At 34.9% G+C, this 20,856-nt stretch overlaps 1 protein-coding gene and 1 pseudogene across 1 annotated transcript in view; both read right to left on the reverse strand.

Annotated features, from left to right (window-relative positions):
* Positions 1-20,856, reverse strand: part of LOC141430066 (uncharacterized) — a 128,266-nt gene that overhangs the window by 76,687 nt on the left and 30,723 nt on the right. The gene's annotated exons all lie outside the window — the stretch shown is intronic.
* LOC141430576 (uncharacterized) lies at positions 1,862-2,286 on the reverse strand (annotated as a pseudogene).

Here is a 20,856-nt window from a genome sequence, read left to right on the forward strand (position 1 = left end):
GATGCAAAGGTTAACATAAGTATCTACAGCGTTCTTAAATCAGTTACGTCACTTTACTCTAAAGACAAATAAGTATTTTTATTTGCATAATTATGCGAACAAACAGTATAAGGATAAGCCAAAAGACATTTTGATTGACAGGTTCTAAAGAGGCCTGACATGTTTATGGATTTATGAGTGAAGCATTGTGGCAATACGTTTTATGCGCATGCGATTCTTAACTAAATCCCCGCCCACTCAGAATTATGATAATTTTGGAATTTATTCGATGAAATAAATTTTAGGTTTAAGGTTATATTATACAAATATTTAGTGCACTTGGAATTTTATCACTTATGTTAGTTATTATTCAAAATTTTGTTTATTTTTAACTAGGTTTTTTTACGCGGCTTTACTCACGTAAAACGTTATGCGAGGCAGTTAAATGATATTCCATCGGAATAACAAAACAGAAGCGTCTAACTAAGGGTAACGACACTCATATTTAAATTTTCGTGTTTTAAATTGTGCTACCAGGCAAAATGCTGTAAGTACCGCTTCACCCCAAAAGACATAATATGGTAAAACGTTTAAACTCATTTCGCTTAAAAATCAGTCCATCCTAAAACACTGCTCGGGGGTTAACGAGAATTGACTTTAAAATATTTTTGTATACAAAAATTCATTAATCAATTTCATATTCGTTGCATCGCCGAAGGCGGCCGAAGTGCTGCGGAAACGCCCGATCATTTACGACCATAGCCGATTAGTCACGACTGAAAAATAAGTTGGAATTCGATTTTTTAATTTATAGATCACTTTGTGACTTTAGTATTTAGAGAAAGGCTGCCCTGACGATATTGTTTTAAGAAGTCAGCTTAATACTTTTAGTTTAACATAATATACAATATTTATTAATAATAAAAGACGTAACTCCCGTAAAAATAATAAAATTATAAATCATTCCGAGACCTGACTATATACACACAACACACAAAGTTTTCACTTTAAGCTTTCATTTTATACTATATCAAACAATAAGGTACACTCAAGTTAGGCTTACTCAATAAATCGGGATAAAGTTATTAAAAACGCCGCAGTTTTTTCTTAAATCAGACTCTTGAAGCATGTTCTATCTATTTCCATACAATTTTATCATAATTACCATGCTATGTAAATACGCGGCAGGAATATGAAATATACCTTATCAAAGTTCACCATCATTCAATTACATTCAATTACATTAAAACTTTATGTCTTAAAGTTCAGGCATTAACAAATGAATACGGGTCCGACATTATGTACGGTCTAACAAACGGGTCTGATTCCATTATTAAAGGTTTGATTCCAATTAAAACTAAATAATGCAATTAAAACTTGCATTTTGACCTTTTAGTGCCAATTATAATTAATTAAGCTGTCAATTTGATCGCGCTTTATTTAATCTGTGGCTCATTGAATTAGATTTCGAAAAAAACACTTTGAATTTCCAAAGTTCAAATCTTAATTTGGACGGTTGTTATAGTATGTCAAACAATCTTCGCTGACATTACGATCTCATTTCTAAGCATACATGTTTGATTTGCTCCCATTCTTATGTGACCTCCCTTGCCCCTTTCACCGCGTACCATTTAAGGTAGGTAAAGTGGTTTGGCATTAATAGTCGGAGTTCTAACGACGTTGGTCGTTGGCTAGTCTGTCAACACTGGCAGACCAGAAATAAGCAATGTTTGTAGAAGCGCGTTCTTTATTCAAAATGTATTAGAACAGACTGGCTGTTTCTATTTGCCTTTAAATTTGAATTGTCGTTCGAAATAAAAAAGTTAGCTCCAATTTTAAAAATGACATCTATCTAGCAAGTTCTTACTTACAAATTACTTACTTACTTCGCCGGCTCAGCGACCCAAAGTGGATCTTGACTCCGCCAATTGTTCCTATCCTGTACAACAAGGCGCCAGTCTGCCACCTGCATGTCGCACAGGTCTTTTCGGACTTCATCCAGCCAGCGATACCTAGGCCTTCCGATTGGCCGTCTTCCAGTCGGTTGTCCTAGGTATGCTCTCTTGGCCGCACGATCCTCTCCCATTCTCTCCACGTGGCCGAGCCAACGAAGCCGCGCAGACTTTCTCTCGCCTATATAATGTTGGGCTCGCCCACCAGGTCTTCCACATCCACATTTCTCCTGACACGCCAGGCTCCATCCACTTGTCTTGTAGGTCCCAGAATCTTCCTGTAGATCTTTCTCTCCGCTACTAATAGCTTATTCTCTTCCTTCAGTGTTAGCGTCCAAGCTTCGCACCCATACATTAAGATTGGGATTAAGATTACTTAAAAATTGGTTAAAACAAATCGATTTAATTTGTAACTTTGCATTAATATGTATATTATGAGGAAATGTTTTGGTCAAAATACCGGATATACCTACCTAATTAAGATGTACGTATTAAATTAGGGACCTACCTTAACTTTAAATTCATATGAGTTTATGCGTAACGGAATAGAGGTAAAGTTTTATGATTTTCATTAACATTTGCGTTGAAATAATTTAGTAGAAACTAGTTAGTTCATCAATAAATTGTTGAGTAACATTGTATTTATGAATATTAAATCAACGAGCCGAAAACTGTGCCCGAATCAAAAGAAATAGAGTAAACCAATTATTACACTTCGAACCGTTTTTTCACCGCAGCATTCTAACCGCCCGACTGCATCGTACAAAAGCTCGCGCCACTCAGCTGTGTGAAAAACCAACAATGCACACAAACGCTACAAACGGACGGCAAATTTGCCGATACGCAATTTGTACGACAAACAGCGTCTAGAGTTCCGGTGAAATCGCTGTTATTCTATAAGCTAGGTTATGATGTGCCAAATTTAGTTAACCAGTCGGAAATAAGGCAGTCGTGGTAGCCTTGTAATTTGACCCATGGCCTGTCAAGCAATGGGTCGTGGGTTCGAGCCCTACCCCCAGATTGGGAGCACCCGGGGCTTAAACGTGAAAATTAATGCTAAAAACTACCTCGACGTTTCGCCCACATTGCAGCGGTCGTGGTCACAAGTGTGTGTACTCATTGTCTATACCTACCCATATCAATACAAACTTTATTTGGGTATGCAGGTAAATTTCTGGTTAGTGTACCGTGATCTTTATTTTCGTTTAAATATTATAGAATAAAGTCGCTTCCCTTATGTAGATCTGTACTTATGTAGATCGTGCGGATGTTATTTTCTGAAAACGGACATGAAAAATGTCAAGTTACCGTCTTTGATTAAGACTCGTTATTTTAGAACCTCTTTTTTTAACATTGCACCCATGCCAAGTCAGGGCGGGTCGCTAGTCAAATATCGCAACCTAAATATTAATTGTTGTATTATTTGTATTCAGATTAAATCACCTATATTTTATTGAATCCGGCGTCATGTTGCGAAGGTCCATATCCGAATGGGCGGGCGAGCATAGTAATTGCTCATGAAAATGAAATGAATTGAAATGAAAAAAGTTTATTCAACACACACATAATAGTTACAAACAAAACTTACAAAAATAGTTGAAATACAAAATATGAAATAAAATATAAAATAATATATAATTTTATAGATATAGTTAGTTACTCATAGTAAATTTAATCGCAAATATGTTTTTATTTTCATTTCACCATGAAATCTGAGTGACCCTTATTTTATTTCAGAAAGGTACAGTCACGTTAAGCAATTTACGAGACAAAATTGCGACGCAACTCCGATCAAAATCGGATCGAGACGCCGCGCGAAATTAATGCGATACGATGCATTTAAAGTGTTATTAAATTTTAATTACAGTTACCCACAATTTAAATGAATCATCAGACCAATGACGGCGCGCGCGATCCATCAAACTGTATCCGAAGCGAATCAACGATTCATGCTGGATCGATTTTTTTAGTCGAATAAGCGCAAGCGGTATGATGATAGTGGGTTCGTAACACCAAAGAAGCCATATCAAAAATACAAACTGAGACCATGGATGCACAGAAAAACCAGAAAAAGAGACTAGCGCTGAGAATCGAACCCAGGTCCTCAGCATTCCGTGCTGCGTGCCATACCCCTACACTACCACTGGACAGGAGTACAGACACGAATTTCTCCTATGCACCCATATCCCAGGTTGCTTATTTCCCCTAAAACCATATCGAAAAATGACCGTAAAAGTATAAATTTGGAGTTGAAATAAAAAATACAAAAAGACCCCAAATAACCAATCAATAAAGAAACCTTAAGTCTTCCTTATGGTATGTTTTTGTGACATAAAAATGATAACCACAAAATCAGCTGTTCATTAAACATACTCTCGGGGGATTATTGCACAACTCTCCCGCGGAAGTTACAAACTTAAGATAGTCTTAGGTTGTATTTTGGCTAAGGATGGTACAGAGGCTGATGAAAGAGCAGTCAGGCAAGTACTGGAACTCCAAATCAGAACGACGTAATCTGGCCATTTTTGGGCTTGTTAAAATGGTCTTAGGGTGTATTTTGCCCAAAGGAAGTTTTTATGGTCTGACGAAAGAGCAGTAAAGCAATTACTGTTAAAGTGTATTGTTTTATTTTAAAATTATAATTATTTCATTTAGATGTCTAGTTGTTTCATGTTCAACGCATATGTTTAAGCCGTAGGTAGGTGCAGTAGTGTAAATACTGAAATATCGTATATGTAAATGTTTTTTTTATTCAAATCTATTACACGACAAAGTGAAAATTAATACGACGTTGACGTTAATCAGTTCTTGTGTTTTCCTCATTTTTTTGTTTTTTTTATTCAAATCTATTACACGACAAAGTGATAAATTAATATTGTTGTTCTCTGCTTTTTTTTCAGTTACTTCGCTTTTTTTTAGCAATACAAGTTTTTTTTTTCCAAATGGAACCCTACATCCGACCACCTGCATTCAGCGAGTAACGGACCGGCATCTCTCAGCGTCGACACCTTGTCGATATTCGGTTATTACGAACAATTACTCGATATCGATTTAAGAATCGATATAAGTATCGATTATGCGCCAGTGACAGTTGCAAATGCATCGCCGTTAGCTCGGACCGTTTTGATTTTGAACAATACTTTGTAAAAAAATACATTTAAGTTTTTTTTTATAATTTTGAAGCACTGTATTTTAAAACCGATCTAAAGTATTTGTATTTGATTAGTTACTTATTTTATTACTTGTGTACCTGATCCTGGTCACACACACACACAAACATCACGTCTGTATTCCCAAATGGGGTAGGCAGAGCCAGAGCACACGAAACGTTACCGTTTCGGAGCCTCTTTTAGCAATTTTAGGTTTTAAGTTTGACAAAAAACGGTACAGTCCTGGTTAAAATGACATAAAAACCTTCACATTATTTTAAATAGGTACAGATAGTACACCATCCCCGGAAAAAAATATCATCGAGTAATGCCATTGTAATATAAGACAAAGCTGTTACACACGACGCCGTCTGCGCTTGTGCGGAACTATGAAATATCCCGGGATAAAAACTATCCTTTATCCTTCTCGAGGTCCCTAATTATCAGTATCACCTTATCAAATTTGATTTAAATGGGTACAGTGGTTTATAAGAGGTACTTAACAGCCCGACAAAGAGGCAGACAGCTACTTTCGCATTTCTAATTAGTATGAATAGTGACATTTATCACAATATTCGATCTGCAGTTAATTCCAATTTATTTTCTAACCTTTATTATAATTTATAGAAATTACAATTTAGACTCATCATCATCATCAGCCCCAAGACGTCCACTGCTAGCTGAACAAAGCCCCCCTTTAGAACGCCACAATTAACGACAACTCGCCACTTGCATCCACCAGTTGCCCGCAATGAGGGCTATCGCGTATGAATTCGCCACTAGAGGCGCTAGTGTAGCGTGAGGTCTCCGAAATGTCAAATCTCATAGTTTTTGGGCGAGCTACGCGGGTTTATTTATAATTAGAATAATTTTGTGAATATTTTGCAATATCTGAAATTAATTATGGCAAATATGCGTTCCGGGGCAATGAATGTCTGTGTTTTGAGACAGTTTTGTCTTTCGGAAACCTTTGTCCTCCCTTTTTTCCGAACTAAACGGGGACTGTGCAACTCTGTGGCATGCTTGATATTTTTACGGTAGGTACCGTTTTAAGGTGTGTTAAATGTGATTTTAATCTAAACTCACAGCAGACCCATACAAAAAACGATAGCCCTCATTCTCACAATGTCATCAGTCCACCTAGTGGGAGGCCTGCCAACACTTCGTCTTCCGGTTCGCGGTCGCCCCTCGAGAACTTTTCTCCTCCAACAGTTATCTGGTAGTGTGTTACATTTTAGACTATTTTACGAAAATTATTTTCTTGAACCTGAATTATTCTCATTGATCAAACGGCTGCTTTAAAAATGGAGAGTGATCCGTTACAATATTTGATCATTCATGTTGTTCCTTATTTTTTCTGTTACGTGATGAGTTGATGAATGAACTGAACTTCATTATTTTGAATTCTATAATCACCGCCACCGATCAATCCAAATGCAAATTGCTTCTGCAATTTAAATAAATATTAGGAACCAACAATATTACACCTCGCTGGCATAGGCATTTTAATTTTCATCAATTCATTCCTACCACCGGCCTTGCAATTCGGTGTTACGAATTTCAATGGTTCATTTGAATATTTTTATTGATATTATGGTTATAAGATTTGGAGTTATTAGTTAAACGAGAGTTAGAAGTGGCGTACAAATTAATATAACAACGTTTCTTATTGGATTTTGTAACGGCTTTCGAAGCGTTTTGAGGTGTTCACGCAAGTGGGTGTAGACGCTTCGTCGTTGTGTGTATTTTTTCTTTATAGATTAATCGGTAAAATGTAGTGAAAATAATGAAAAACTAGGACGTGGTTAATCTGACCTATTGGAGAGGCTTAGAATCACGCAAAGAGTTACGGAAAGAGCTGTGCTTGGAGTTTCTTTGCGCGATAGAATCTGAAATATGGAAATTCGCCGAAACATCAACCACATAATACAGCTGGAATAACAGATAACTGTGGTTAAGGAAATTTCTAAGGTGGCGATCAAAAATACCAGAAGACAAAGCGTCGGCAGGCTTCCACTGACTCGGACTGACGATTTTGAATAAAACAAGATGAAATAACTAAGTAAAATACATGTATGTGTCAAACGTTCGTTTAATTTTTATATTTCCTAGTATAGTCTTCAAAAAACGAGCCTACTGCTTTCTCAAAGGGCCTGCAACGCATCCGTAACTCAACTTATGTATGTCCTGGGCGGTGATGATTGCTTTCCTGCAGGGGACCCGCCTGCTCATCGACTCCGTATAATGTATAAAAAAATGCCAAATATGCGCTGAATTAATTTTACTAAGAGGCAAAGTATGAAAAGGAACCTGCAGAATACGTTCTTCACCGTTTTGACGCATGACTCCCAAAAACCGCCAAAACCTGGACGTATGAGTGATGAGTACACGGTCAGTAAAGGAGGTGTGTTTTACAACAAATGGAAATCAGTAGTGGCTCCACAAAAAGGTTCGCTACGTATCGTTAAGAGATACTTCGTTGCCCAAAAAAACCACGTGTCATTATTCAAAAGGCCGTAAACGCGATTTTTAATACGGTGAGAGCAGAGTGATAAATTACGCGTAATTGTAACCGAGTATCGGTGTTTCGAGAAAAATTGACGTCGTGTGAGCGTTCGTATCGAGCCAGAATCTAAGTTATTAATGTTGTGCAGTACAGAGGGCAAGGGAAGCCGCATCAAGGTACCACAGAAGGTAACCTTATTAGGCACAAAATAAAACCAAAGTCTCTCCACATTATTAAGGTAAGCGTTGATGAAAATAGTCAGATGGCCTACACCGAAGTTTGAAAATCGAAGTTTGTATCGTACCGTCCCTCTCGCTCTCGGATTAAAAAGTATAAGTGTCAGAGGGATCGAACGACACGAACTTCGATTTTTTGAGCTTTCAGTGTGCGAGGATGTATGCTAGGCATTGATAGGTCAGTCAATCTATAATCATACCGTTAGTTATGATATTTATTTTAACAAATCTTATTTGTTTATTTTTTATACCTAAAAATTTCATCAAATAGAATTGTTTGAAATGTCGTATTTTTTGTTAAACATAACAGGTTTTAGCTCCTATGTTTCCTTTTAACCAATTAAAATATGATTCTTTTGCCATTTTGTGACATAACAATCTAACCTTATTTATTTATGTATTTATTAAATGACACATCTATAATTACAGAACAGGTACCTAATGTGATAGACAAGCAAATTAAAATACTAAAAATTATTAATTAAAATTATTATTAACATAAAAATTTAATATAAAACCGTGATAAAATTCAAGGTATAAATTTAGGCATCCATTTTATGATATTACCTAGCATTCTTGCTTCCTTATTAATCTTATAAATGTGGATGTGGAAGTTAGTCTATCTGTCTGTCTGTACTTCTATTATCTCTTCACACTTTACTGAACTAAGAAGGAATTAAGGTAACATTTTGTATGGGTATGTAGGACATAGAATAGTTATCCCGGAAAATTGTATAGTCCCCGCGAGATAGCTATAAATGAATTTTTCGCCGACGGAGTCTTTAATTTTAGTAAGGTCCTACTTTAAATCCGCAATAACATCAATCTTAATGAATGGGTAATGTAAATGACCCTTAAAGTATTAATCGCTCACTGAAGCATCTGCTGACTTCGGCTGTGGGGACTGGTTCAAATCCCTGGAGAGGTGCAATTAGCTTTTTATCTTTTTATTATGTATCCATTTGCGAAGTGTTGAATGCTATCTAATTATTAATTTAATAGCCCTTTTACAGATAAGGGGCAGGCTCTTGTCGAAGACGCCATTAAAAGTAGATTTGGTTTTATGCGTTGAATTGTGAAGTTTGGTTGGTTTACGACCATAAAAGTCAGTTTTGATATAAATATAGCGTAAAAATGAGATGGCTAGCGTTTTATCCAGTGATAAGAATCTATGTTCTGAGAAATTTAATTGTACTTAAAGTTTTTTCGTGTAAAATTAGCTCAATGAAAAAAGCGAATTAATGAGACCCTTGTGATACATTTTTATTTCCAAAATGCGAATCAAGAAGCGTCAAACTTTGCTTTCAAACCATAAATCAGAAAACACTACTGAACTATTAGACATATTTTTTCTATGAATAGGACAGATGCCGATGAAAACAAATAATACATTCCAAGTACCTAAATAAGTAGACCACCCGTTGATGACGACGATCCTCAGTCACGAAAGAACGACTAGACCGAGAGATTCTTAAATAGAAAAACATAACGTTTTGATGTTACTCCTAAAAAAGATGCGTCAGACTTTTGCGCACAATAAGAAGCCAATAACCAATAGTAATGACGATATGTATCGTTTTCGGATATTACATGAGGCAATAGTTTCCATGTAACTTAACACCGTGCCATATTCCTCAAATTTACCGCCCGGTTCTAACCCAACGACCATAGATGCGTCTCAATTCCTATGCGAATGGTAAGGGAATGATGATATTATTCCTATTGCTCGTAACCTCCCACGAGGTTTGTGGTTCAAGTGAAAGCCTTTTGCTCACCAAAATTCTTCTTGGAATAAACATTATACTTTAAATTGTGGTCTAAATTGCCTACTATCCAGGCTTCGGGTTTTGTTGATAATGCAGCAATATGGATTATTTTATTAATTACAAGGTATCGTATTAGCCATAGATAGTACTGTGCCTTGCGGTATGCTGTCAAATTTTAATTGACAAACAAGATCAAACTAATTGAAAGCTTTTTAACGATAAGTCTTGTTTCTAAAATATTAAAAAGCGTGACTCGCTGGGTTGCCACATACGCACACTGTGTACTAATCGTTTTTAAGAAAGTTATACTTATCGCTGCCTTCAATGCCCTGCACAGCATCCTAAAGGTGTTACGGCGACAATATTCACAGGTTAACATTTACACCTATTTGTCGCCGAGTGTAAAATGTAAAAGCAAGTTTTAGAGGCATGCTCGCCCATACGGCTTGGACAATTTGTTCCTCGGTACAAAGAACTGTGGCTCAACTGTGTGCCATAAACTCTGTCAGTTTAACTGGTAAACGATTGTGCACTAGCTTTTAAGACCGTGTTTCTAGATGTAACTGATACATGACTGTTAAGATTGTGCCGTTTGAAAATTCAGTGTGTGTTACAGTGCATCGCCGTTTTGAATTGTTTTGATATCGATGTGGCTTTTTATATTATCATGTGGACCAAAATCTTTCGAAGAAGTGTTAGTGGTGTTGTTTCATCTAAAATTAAGAAAAATTTGCATGATTAATTCAATGTCTAGTAGTAAGACGACAGTTATAGGTATTATGTTTAACTTTAGTGATATAAAACAAAGATCATAATTATTGAGACACAGATTCGTTGATACTGTCTTAAATCATTTATCACTTTTATTTAACGGTGAGAAACAAAAATAATCTTCTTCAAATAAAGGTGACACAATCATCAATAACAACATGTTAGTCCTAATTAGGTTAGTTTCCGAAGCAATTATTTCTGCTATTAATTATTTATGATATGATTTCGAAACCAGATCACGCACAAAATCTGCTACTTTAATGTCCCAATAAAAATCTAAGTTGACTGATGCTTACACCAGTAACATTTTGAATTTATAACTCTCGTAAATAAAATGCGTAAAATTATATTTGTCTACCGGTACATAAAAACGTCAGTTGGTAAACTTGCTCTAATTTTGATGAGAAGCAATATTGTAAGATGTCATCAGTATAAATTTTGTTTTTATGTCGCGTGGGATTTTGTTACACCGTTTGCTCGACATTTGATATTACGACTATGAATATATAATCCTCTTTGGGTATATCCTCGTGATCGAATTGCCATTTGAGATTGAATTTGCCTATTAAATAATCAGTTTGTATAATGAGAGATGTTTCTGTTTCGTCTTCATTCTTGCGTAATATTACTTAACCTCGTCGCATATACTTAAACGCTTATAGCATAAGTGCCTTACTGTAAATGGTGACAGATCAAAGTTCTTACTACTACCTACCTATCTTTTCTTGTTAATTTAATAGTTGCAATAAGATGCAATTTACTTTTTCTATGAGCTTGTTTTTTTCTAAAACCTAGTAGCGAGTTTTTTTTTTAATGATTTTTACCAATAGCTATTTTTCATAGTCAAAATACCACGCACAGGACTTATCACGCTAACAAACACGAGTAATATTTACCTCGACGTTTCGGCAACATTACAGTAGCCGTGGTCACGAGTAGACTAGAGTAAATATTACTCGTGTGTGTTAGCGTGATAAGTCCTGTGCGTGGTATTTTGACTATGATTGAAAATCACGAAAGTTTAAAACGTTATTAACGCTTAATATAATAAAAAGCTATTTTAGGTGTTTTCATCTTTCAGTGTATAAATATATAATGATTTCTTAAAATTTACTCTAGTCTATATTATTATTATTTTCTTTACTTGTTCTAACACTGTTTGCTTCTTAGTAACCTCGGTGTGACCACATCCAGTTTAATGTCGCCCAACCGTAACAAGCTTTGACAGATTTTACGACTCTCTAATCTCGTGTTTAGGTATCGATTCTTTTAGCTCGCAACTAGGTGGTCTGAATCGATAATCGTAACGGGCCTGTTGTGCTCGTAAATGTTCCAACATAAGTGTATTAGCACAGAGCGCGATCGAAGTCGTAAAATGTAGAGTAAAATGGGATTGCGAATTTGAGTTTACTGGTGCTATAAAAGTCAAATTATGTCACGAGGGTGATTTTACTGTATTGACATTTTGACACCAACTATAAGGTAAAGGTGTAGTTTCCTTTAAAAAAATTGAAGTCTTGAAGAACGATGTCTAGGGACGCATTGTTATATGTTCTTTGAACCTCAAAAAACCTTTTTCACTCCTATTTAAACTTCAACATGATCATTAATAAGTATTTAAACCACATCTGTCCTTCGGTGACACATCTACAATAAACATAATCTCGTGCGAGGATCAATGGTGATGTTACTGACGTTTTAAAAGTTACTTTAGATCTTCAAGTTAAGTTTGAAAATGTTTTAGAGCAACATTTTGATTGAAGCAAAAGCAACGTTATACCATGACCAAAAAGTTAGAATTCTTATTAAATTAATGACGGTGTTCGTGTGTGGTAGTTAAGAACAGAAGTTAGATTTTGATAAATGATACGTTTTGACACTGGGAGCTATGGGAATCGTGCTGATTACATTATCAAATTGTGTTGCGTTTCCGCTTGCTTTTTTGTGTTTGCTTCATAGTTAAAATAATAAAAAGCTACCGCATTATTAAAAAAAAGCCACAGTATCTATCCTAGAGGTTTGGCCTACGGTCCCTCAAGCAGAAGATCGTGGTTCGAATCCTGGATCTTGCACCTCTAAGTTTTTAAGTATTTTAATTGAATTGTTTATCTTAAAATGTTTTATAATTAATTGTTATTCAACTTCATTGAACCGATGTCTTGTTTCACGCGTTTTGTCTTTATCTTTAACTTTGTCTGTATTTCATTCTATAAACTTTGTTGTGAGATGAGTCTTCCAAAGGTAACTTTCTGAATAAATTTCTCTTTCCCTAAGTTGCTCAACTATTTTGCTCTTACGTACGTACTTTATCGCAATTCCGAAGCTTATGTGATAACAATCTAACACTAAATTAACATCTTACCGTGAGCTTTACAGCATCGCTGTTAAATTCTTCTGTTGAATAGCACCTTCATGTAACTAAGGTGCGACGCTCTGTAACATTATGAGCAAGACTACCTTTATTGCAAATGAAAACAATTTATCTTATAGCGTTTCAAGTAAAAAAATAAAATAAAGAAATAAATATCATGGGACACTTGACACCAATTGGCCTAGCCCCAAACTAAGCAAAGCTTGTACTATGGACACTAGGCAACGGATAAACATACTTATATAGATAAATACATACTTAAATACATATTAAACATCCAAGACCCGAGAACAAAAATTCGTATTATTCATACAAATATCTGCCCCGGCCGGGATTTGAACCCGGGACCTTAAGCTTCGTAGTCGTAGTAAGATTTTTATATTGAGCGAATTCGTTGTTTCTGTTGCTAGAGCCAGTGCTGACTGGATGGTAACTCTTACAGCAAAACCAATAAGAAAAAACTGAAAAAATTTTTTGTCTGTCTGGATGTCAGTAACCACTATTGCACTTTTATTTAAAATCACAATGAGGATTTCTGTGACAGATTAGTTCCTGCTAGTATAGAGAGGTCCCCTGACAACTTTGATATTTGTGTCACGTTTGTACTTAAAGTAACTAAATAAGTAAGCAGATCTATATAACATTAAACGGTTCCTACGATACTAACGCCATCTAACGATATTTTGCTTGTTAGAATCCCTCATTAGAAATATTGAGTGTAGATAAGTAAAACAAGATTTGAAGTATTCTAAAACAAGCGTAGCAAGCAACGAATATAAAAATTTAGCTAACATAAACTTTAAACTAGGCTATAAAGCCTCGTTAAAACAATGTTTTTGTAATAAAACAGACATAAAATCACAATAAAATCTGGTATAGGTACATAAGCGGAGAGGTTAAGATTCTCCGTTTAAGAAAACACGACTCTATTGTGACGGATTTAGAACTATTGTTGCAGGTATTATTTAAATTATCACGGCGTTGATTGTTAATTTCAAACGAGCCAAAGCGACGCTTTTCCTTTTAGATATAACCTATTAAATATCGCTATTTAATATCATAATGTGAGCAAAAAATGCCGCAATAAAGTAAACTATAGAAATAAAAGTAACCCGCTTTCCTTCAAAGGCAAATGAAATAAATGTTAGGAGATGTATTCACATGGAATCGATTTCTACTGATTTAACTTATTATAGAGCAAAAGTAATTACATCTTTTAATACTGCTAAAATTGCAGTTGATTTCGTAGATTGAGCTATTAATATTGCTACTATGTAATCAATTTAATAATTTAAAACTTTCCTCTAAAGCTCGATATTTTAACATTCTAATCATTTTTAATATCTCACGAAATCAAATTAATGCAAGTTAAGTTCAGAAATTCATTAGAAAAAGTAAATTTAAATTCCAATCCTACACGTTTAGTAATTCCGTATTCAAATTCGTTCACAAATGTTTGCTTTCGTCGTTACTATGCAATGAATCAATTCCAATGTATCTTTTAATGAGGGGGGTAATTACGATCGGCTCATAAATAAAGGTGGGGTTATTCTGTACGTTATTTTCTACTTTTTAGTGTGGGTCGCGCGATTGAGCAACGGTTATTACAAAGTTATTATTGCTGTTACGACCATCGCTAGCTTCTACGTGGACAGCGATTTATTCTATGATAAAATCAGTAGTTTGATTCTTGACCATCTACAAAGGTGTGTGTAATCGTTTTAATAAAAATCGAGTTTGAATTTGGAGCATGTGAAACGGTAATGTTATGAATGGTGATGATTTTAGAAGATTGCGTCGGAATAAGTTATCATGCTAGAAAAACGTGGGTATAGTTTGCATACATATGATTGAAACACAACTTAGTTGCATTAAGTTTATTCCACAGATGTTATCATGCTTATAGTTAGTACTAGCTAGAGGAAACGTAATCGAGAGTCTACTTGCAAATCGTTTGGATTATAGAGATATTTCTCAATGTAGATAAAATTGTATATCAAGTATGTAGTCTGCGTAGATACAATGATACCTACACAAGAACACTATATTTTTTTATTTAACTATTCATTATTCATCATTCTGAGAGGAGGCCTGTGCCCAGTAGTGGGACGTATATAGGCTGGGATGATGATGATGATGATTCATTATTCTAATTCATTTGACAGAGTGGTCGAGGGGTTATCTAATAAGGATCAGCGGTCATATTGTCTAACGCACTGACGTTTGCGATCCCCTTCGCCATCTCTTTCTAACCTCGTCTTACACCATGTGACAGAAAGAAGCGGTGAGAACGATTTTGATTCCAATTGAAAACAATAAGGCCTTTATGGCGACCTTCTCAAAAAGTAAAAATGGTGGTTACTCCTTGCCGTCCATACCGCAATACTTTAGTTCGAATTTCGTAGTTAGTCATTGAAAACGCTGCTGCTCACCCTCATCACTACTACGAAATTCGAAAATCGAAGTTCGTATCATACCGTCCCACCGACGCTTATAAAATAAATAAATATCATGGGACACTTGACACCAATTGACCTAGTCCCATACTAAGCAAAGCTTGTGCTATGGATACTAGGCAACGGATAAACATACTTATACAGATAAATACATACTTAAATACATATTAAATATCCAAGACCCGAGAACTAACATAATTATTATTCATACAAACATCTGCCCCGGCCGGGAATCGAACCCTTGAGGTTGGGGACCTCAAGCTTCGTAGTCAGGATCTCTAACCAGTTGGTCATTTGGTCGTCAAATAATTAACTCAATTTTTTTTTTAATTTTTAATGTTAATTGGTCGTTATATTATTTAAATACGAGAGTAAGAGAGACGGTACGATACGAACTTCGGTTTTCGAATTTCGCAGTAGCCCTACTGATTCATTAGTCGCCTTTTACCCACAGATAGCGATGGGTGGGATTGGGTGCTATTCTGAAACCCATCTCTTTCTGTGCGTATCCTAAAAGGTGATTAAGGGACTTGATTTGAGAGTGTACAACAGCGTTTTGTGTTAACCGGACACGGTATTTTTTTTATCACCGTTTAGAAAACAACAATTTACAAGCAAATTCTGCACCCAATTATGGGTTGGAAGACGTTTAATATTGCCAATTTCGCTTGTATTATGATACGTTACGTACTACATAGATTTTTGTAAAACATTGTAAATTATTCAATAAATTTTTACTATTTATTATTGTTACGATTATCAATAATTCTGGTTATTTTTGATATAAATACTAAACGAAAGCAAGTACAAGCATCCACAATTCCACACATAAATATGCAGCTCTTTCATCCATTTTATCAACTAGTTCGTTAGGCGCGGCGCAGGCGCAAGGTCGCGGTGCGATAAATACAGTGAACTTAGGTTAGGACGAGATAGCGTGGAAACTGGGGCGAGCTTACGCGAAGTATCAGGTGCTGGAAGTTTACAAAATACATTATTTGAGATCTAACATTCAAATTAAGAAACTGGCCAAGCGCGAGTTGGACTAGCGCACTGATTGTTTCGCATAATTCAAACGCCAGCAGAAAAATAGGTCTTGAATTGTATTTTTATGAATAACAGAGTTATTTTTGCGGATCAGTCATTTTTACCCGACTGCGTAGAAGGAGGGTTGTGTTTGACGCGTATGTATGTATGTCTATTCCTATGTCCTCTCGTAACTACTCAACGGCTGAGCCGATTTTGATAAATTATAGGTCATCGGATTTGTCTTGATGACGCGAGTGACACTGGGTCCATAAAATTCTTGAAAAATTAAAATGGCGGATTCTTGGCGCCAAATTGTGAGCTTTAAAATTTTTTTTATTCAAACCTATCAAGTAGGGTATACAATGAAAGCTAATGTATATCCCATTCTAAATATATATGGGTTAGTTTTAAGCTACCATTTTCACAAAAATATCAAAAAAGTGTAAAATAAAACAATAAAAAAAAACCCGACTGCCTTAAAAAATACTAAAAAGAAGCAAACAAGTCTAGTGGGCTAGAACTCTGTTTAGTAGCTAACTTAAAGTTCAACAGTCGGGACCCATTCAAATATTGACCAGCTCAAAAATTCTTAGTAACTAATGGGTCCCGACTGTTGAATTATAAGTTAGCCACTAAACAGAGCTCGAGCCCACTAGACTTGCTTTCTTCTTTTTAGTATTTTTTAAGGCAGTTCGGCTTATTTTTGTTTTTTTTTATTTATTGTTTTATTGATTTTATTGCTGTAATTGTGCCCACAACCTCTTTCATAAGTTCTGTAACAACTACGAGTATTACAAGTGAAAAAAAACCCTTCACCACTAAAGGCCAAAACTCAAAAACATGCGTTTTTCCAGACACCAGACCAATGCGATGCTTTGCCCCCGAAAATCCCCATAAAGCTAATTTCATCGAAAACAATAAAGCCGTTTCTTAGATTCTCGAAATAAATAAATAAATTTACAAAAGGGTACTGCTTATTCACAGGTATTAAATGTTATAGTAAAACTTTCACAATGAACGTTACAATGTAACCCGAAAAGACTTGAAAATAAAATCAAATAATTTTCTTAATTCGACAAATATTATTCTTTCCTTAAAATTATACTGTACACTCGCAAGCAATTCCTAAAAGAAACTTCCTCCAGAATGCAACAAAAACAGTAAAGCGTGAATCCTAGTGAACAAAGGCAATAGCTAACATCATTAAACAGATGCTCAGTAAAAAGCGTTAAGTGGAACAAAATGCGTCACCTTCCCAAAAAAAGGATGAATATTATTTTGATCCCAAACCAGAATCATTAGTCAACTTTTTTACAAGCATCCATTTACAACTTTTTATCTACCGCGTTAAAATCTACAGCAGTTTAACATTCGATCTTATCTACAGGTGATACAAAACCGCTTGCAGTGAACTTATTTGGTGCAACTACAGAAGTATCTTTGCAATATTTTTGGTCACAACCTCGTATTGTAGCAATTGTCCCTGCACTATCTTTTGATAATAGTTCAGAAGTTACATCATTAATCAAAGAACACATGTGGATCACTCTTTTGACTGCATAGAACGAAACTGCATTTTGATTGTAAACTTGAATACAATCGCTAACGACTTTGTTTCCATTCAGAAAGCTTCCAACTTTACAGGAACGGAGTTATAGTTCAAATTCGTGTCACAAGGCGAAAGATCATTTATAATCATACTTGATCCCATATTTACTTGTGGATTTTCACCTTCTTATGTGGGAATATTCAATTTGTTTGCGTCGACTGTTTTTGTTCAATTGACGCTTAAATTCTTAGCATGACTAATGATATAAATTTTTGATGGGAGCTTAACCAAACTTTGGTATTTTTTAGTATCTTTAATGGTAACATATCCGGTGCCATCAGTTTCTTTTTTAAATGCCCTTACTGTGAAATCGTTCACAAAAAACTATCTTTTATTCAAAAGTTTAGAAAGCGTGTATAGTAAAATGAAAGTGGTTCGATACCACTTTGCTTTAAGATAAAAGTTTAATTAAAAATACAATTCCATAACCAACATACGACGTTACAAATCCATATGAATTAGTAGATTAAGAAGACTTAATATTCATTCAAATACGTTCTGATCTTATCATCGACAGAAATTATAATGGAATCCAACTAATTAATACGATAAACAACTGTAAAGTATAAAAAAACTTAGAAGCGAGAATAAATTAGACAGAAGAAAAAATGTAAAGGCATATATATTCGCAGATAAAAAGTCGTTGACGTTGATGGTCACATATACGGCTGCTGAATCAATTGCTGTGCAATTTCTTTCCCTTTATAAAACCAATGAATTGTATCAGATTTGAATCAGTCACGATCTTCATTGACGTATAACTCAATCCTTTACCTTTAAAGGGTCCCGGATCGGCAGATTGGTTCAAACTAATTTATGTTTATTTATGATTATTGCTTCATAGGTCTTCTTTGAAAGGATAGATTTATTCGAGGCTGATATTGTTTTGTAAGAATTGATGATCACTAATTTCTGGTTTGTTGAAGTCTTTCTTTATGGTGTTCAGTGGTTCAGTTGATATAATTCTGGCTATCGAGCTCTGTAACGATATTGAGGGTGATAATTATTATATTGGAGACTGTTTAAATATACCACAAATCCTCCTGGTTTTTTGAAGAAATAACTACTTAAATTAATTTGATATTTTAATATTATACTGATTATTACAAGTCAATTCAACCACTAAAAGTGTCATCATCATCATCAGCGAGAACACGTCCACTGTTGAACAAAGACATCTAATTTGAACGCCACCAGTGAACGACCACTCAACATTTGTATCCACTGGTTGCCCGCAACTCTCGCAATGTTGTCAGTTCACCTATTGGCAGGGCTGCCAAGCACACCTTAAGCATTAAAAGTGTGTTGGTATTCAAATACAGTATTTGGATCGGAAATCTTCTAAACAAACATAACTGGTTAAATAAAAAAAGGTATAAATTAAATTACATACACCATATATTATTGTATTGTGTACACCATTCGAAGTAAAATTTTTGACTTAATTTTCACAAAACAACAATGCAATTTTTAATCACGATCTCAAGTCAATCGAGTAAGTACAAAAAATAATGCAGAATTTTATGACTTTGTTAAATACAAATGAAGGTCAGGGTGTTAAAAATAAACCCAATAAGAAAAACCCAATTCTCTTAGGATTTTTCTTCAATTCGTATTCCGTTGTTTTATTATAAGTCTAGAAAACGATGATGTTGACTTTAAAATATGCGTTTACTTTAATTAAAATGTGTAAGCGTTTTATAGTCTGAATACTTAAAGGAGTTTAAAATATTAACGGCATTAATAAAATTTGTTTGACCTTGCAACTAAGTTGCATAGATGATGTCATTATAGTAGTTCACCAAAATTCTTAACAAGTCTAAGGTATGACAAATTGACAAACATTTTTGTATGGTCATGTATTGTTGCAATATTTAAAAAACTCTATTCATACACTCACAAAAGCCACTTAAATTTAAAAAGGGAGCACTTACGGTACTCGTTGAATTAATCACGCGTACCATTGTCACGGATTTTGTTGGTAAACTTATATTGTGTGACAATGTCATTGTGTTTCTTTGTTGGGTTAAAAAAATCGTCACACTCACTGTCCCTTTCAGTTCGAGGTTCTCAAATAAATTTGGTTTCAGCGATTACCGTAGCTATGTCTTCATGTGGTTAGAGATTAGCTAAGGAACCTAAAATTTTTATGTTATATACGCATTCTCTTTTTGTAGATTTTTCATCATCATCGTCATCATCAGCCAAAAGACGTCAACTGTTGGATATAGGGCCTCCAAGAGCGCCACAATGATCGGTCTTGCGCCGCAAGCATTCATTGAACTTGTCTGACCTTCACAAGATCATCAGTCTACCTTGTGGAAAGCTATATCTTACAGTACAGTAAGCGACATAGCCTAAAAATTTGCTCAATTTATGAGGCAGTGGGCGAAGCACATTGCTCGAAGAAGTTTTTGAGTAGATTATTTTAGTTATGATATAATTAAACATCAGACCACTGGATTGTTGGTCAGATGATATCCAGCAGTTAGCTTTTCAGCGAAATGCTGTTATCCTAAAAATTAAAAAATAATTAAGCATTCACACAGGATCTGGTAGATGCAGGTTGATTTGTTTGTATGAGACTTTTAAATTATGCTTTTAAAGGCCATCATGTTCAAGATGGTCATTCCGATAACTTCTGATACATATCACAAACTGATTATCATAATTATCATCTAGAACAAAATATTTTCCTTTATTTGCTTTTCTGATTCCACTTTAAATTTGAACTAAGCATATTTTTTACTTATATAATTTCAAATTACAGTAACAACGCACATCATAACACTATAATAAACATTATTAACTAATTAATTTATCCATTCTAGGTTACTATTATACTGAACTATATTGTTAACAGTTGCACATTTCTCTTACTTGTCCTATAAGTATAGTTTAATGTTACCATTTTCCTTTTCTCGGTTAATTCATTTGGCTCTATTAATATTATGACTGCCATCTGTGAGAACATTGAATTGGATAGTTTATTACCCTATTCAGCTATTCGATGTCATTAAGTCAAGAGTTTT

The sequence above is a fragment of the Choristoneura fumiferana genome, chromosome 8 (assembly GCF_025370935.1).
Source record: "Choristoneura fumiferana chromosome 8, NRCan_CFum_1, whole genome shotgun sequence".
Classification (NCBI taxonomy): domain Eukaryota; kingdom Metazoa; phylum Arthropoda; class Insecta; order Lepidoptera; family Tortricidae; genus Choristoneura; species Choristoneura fumiferana.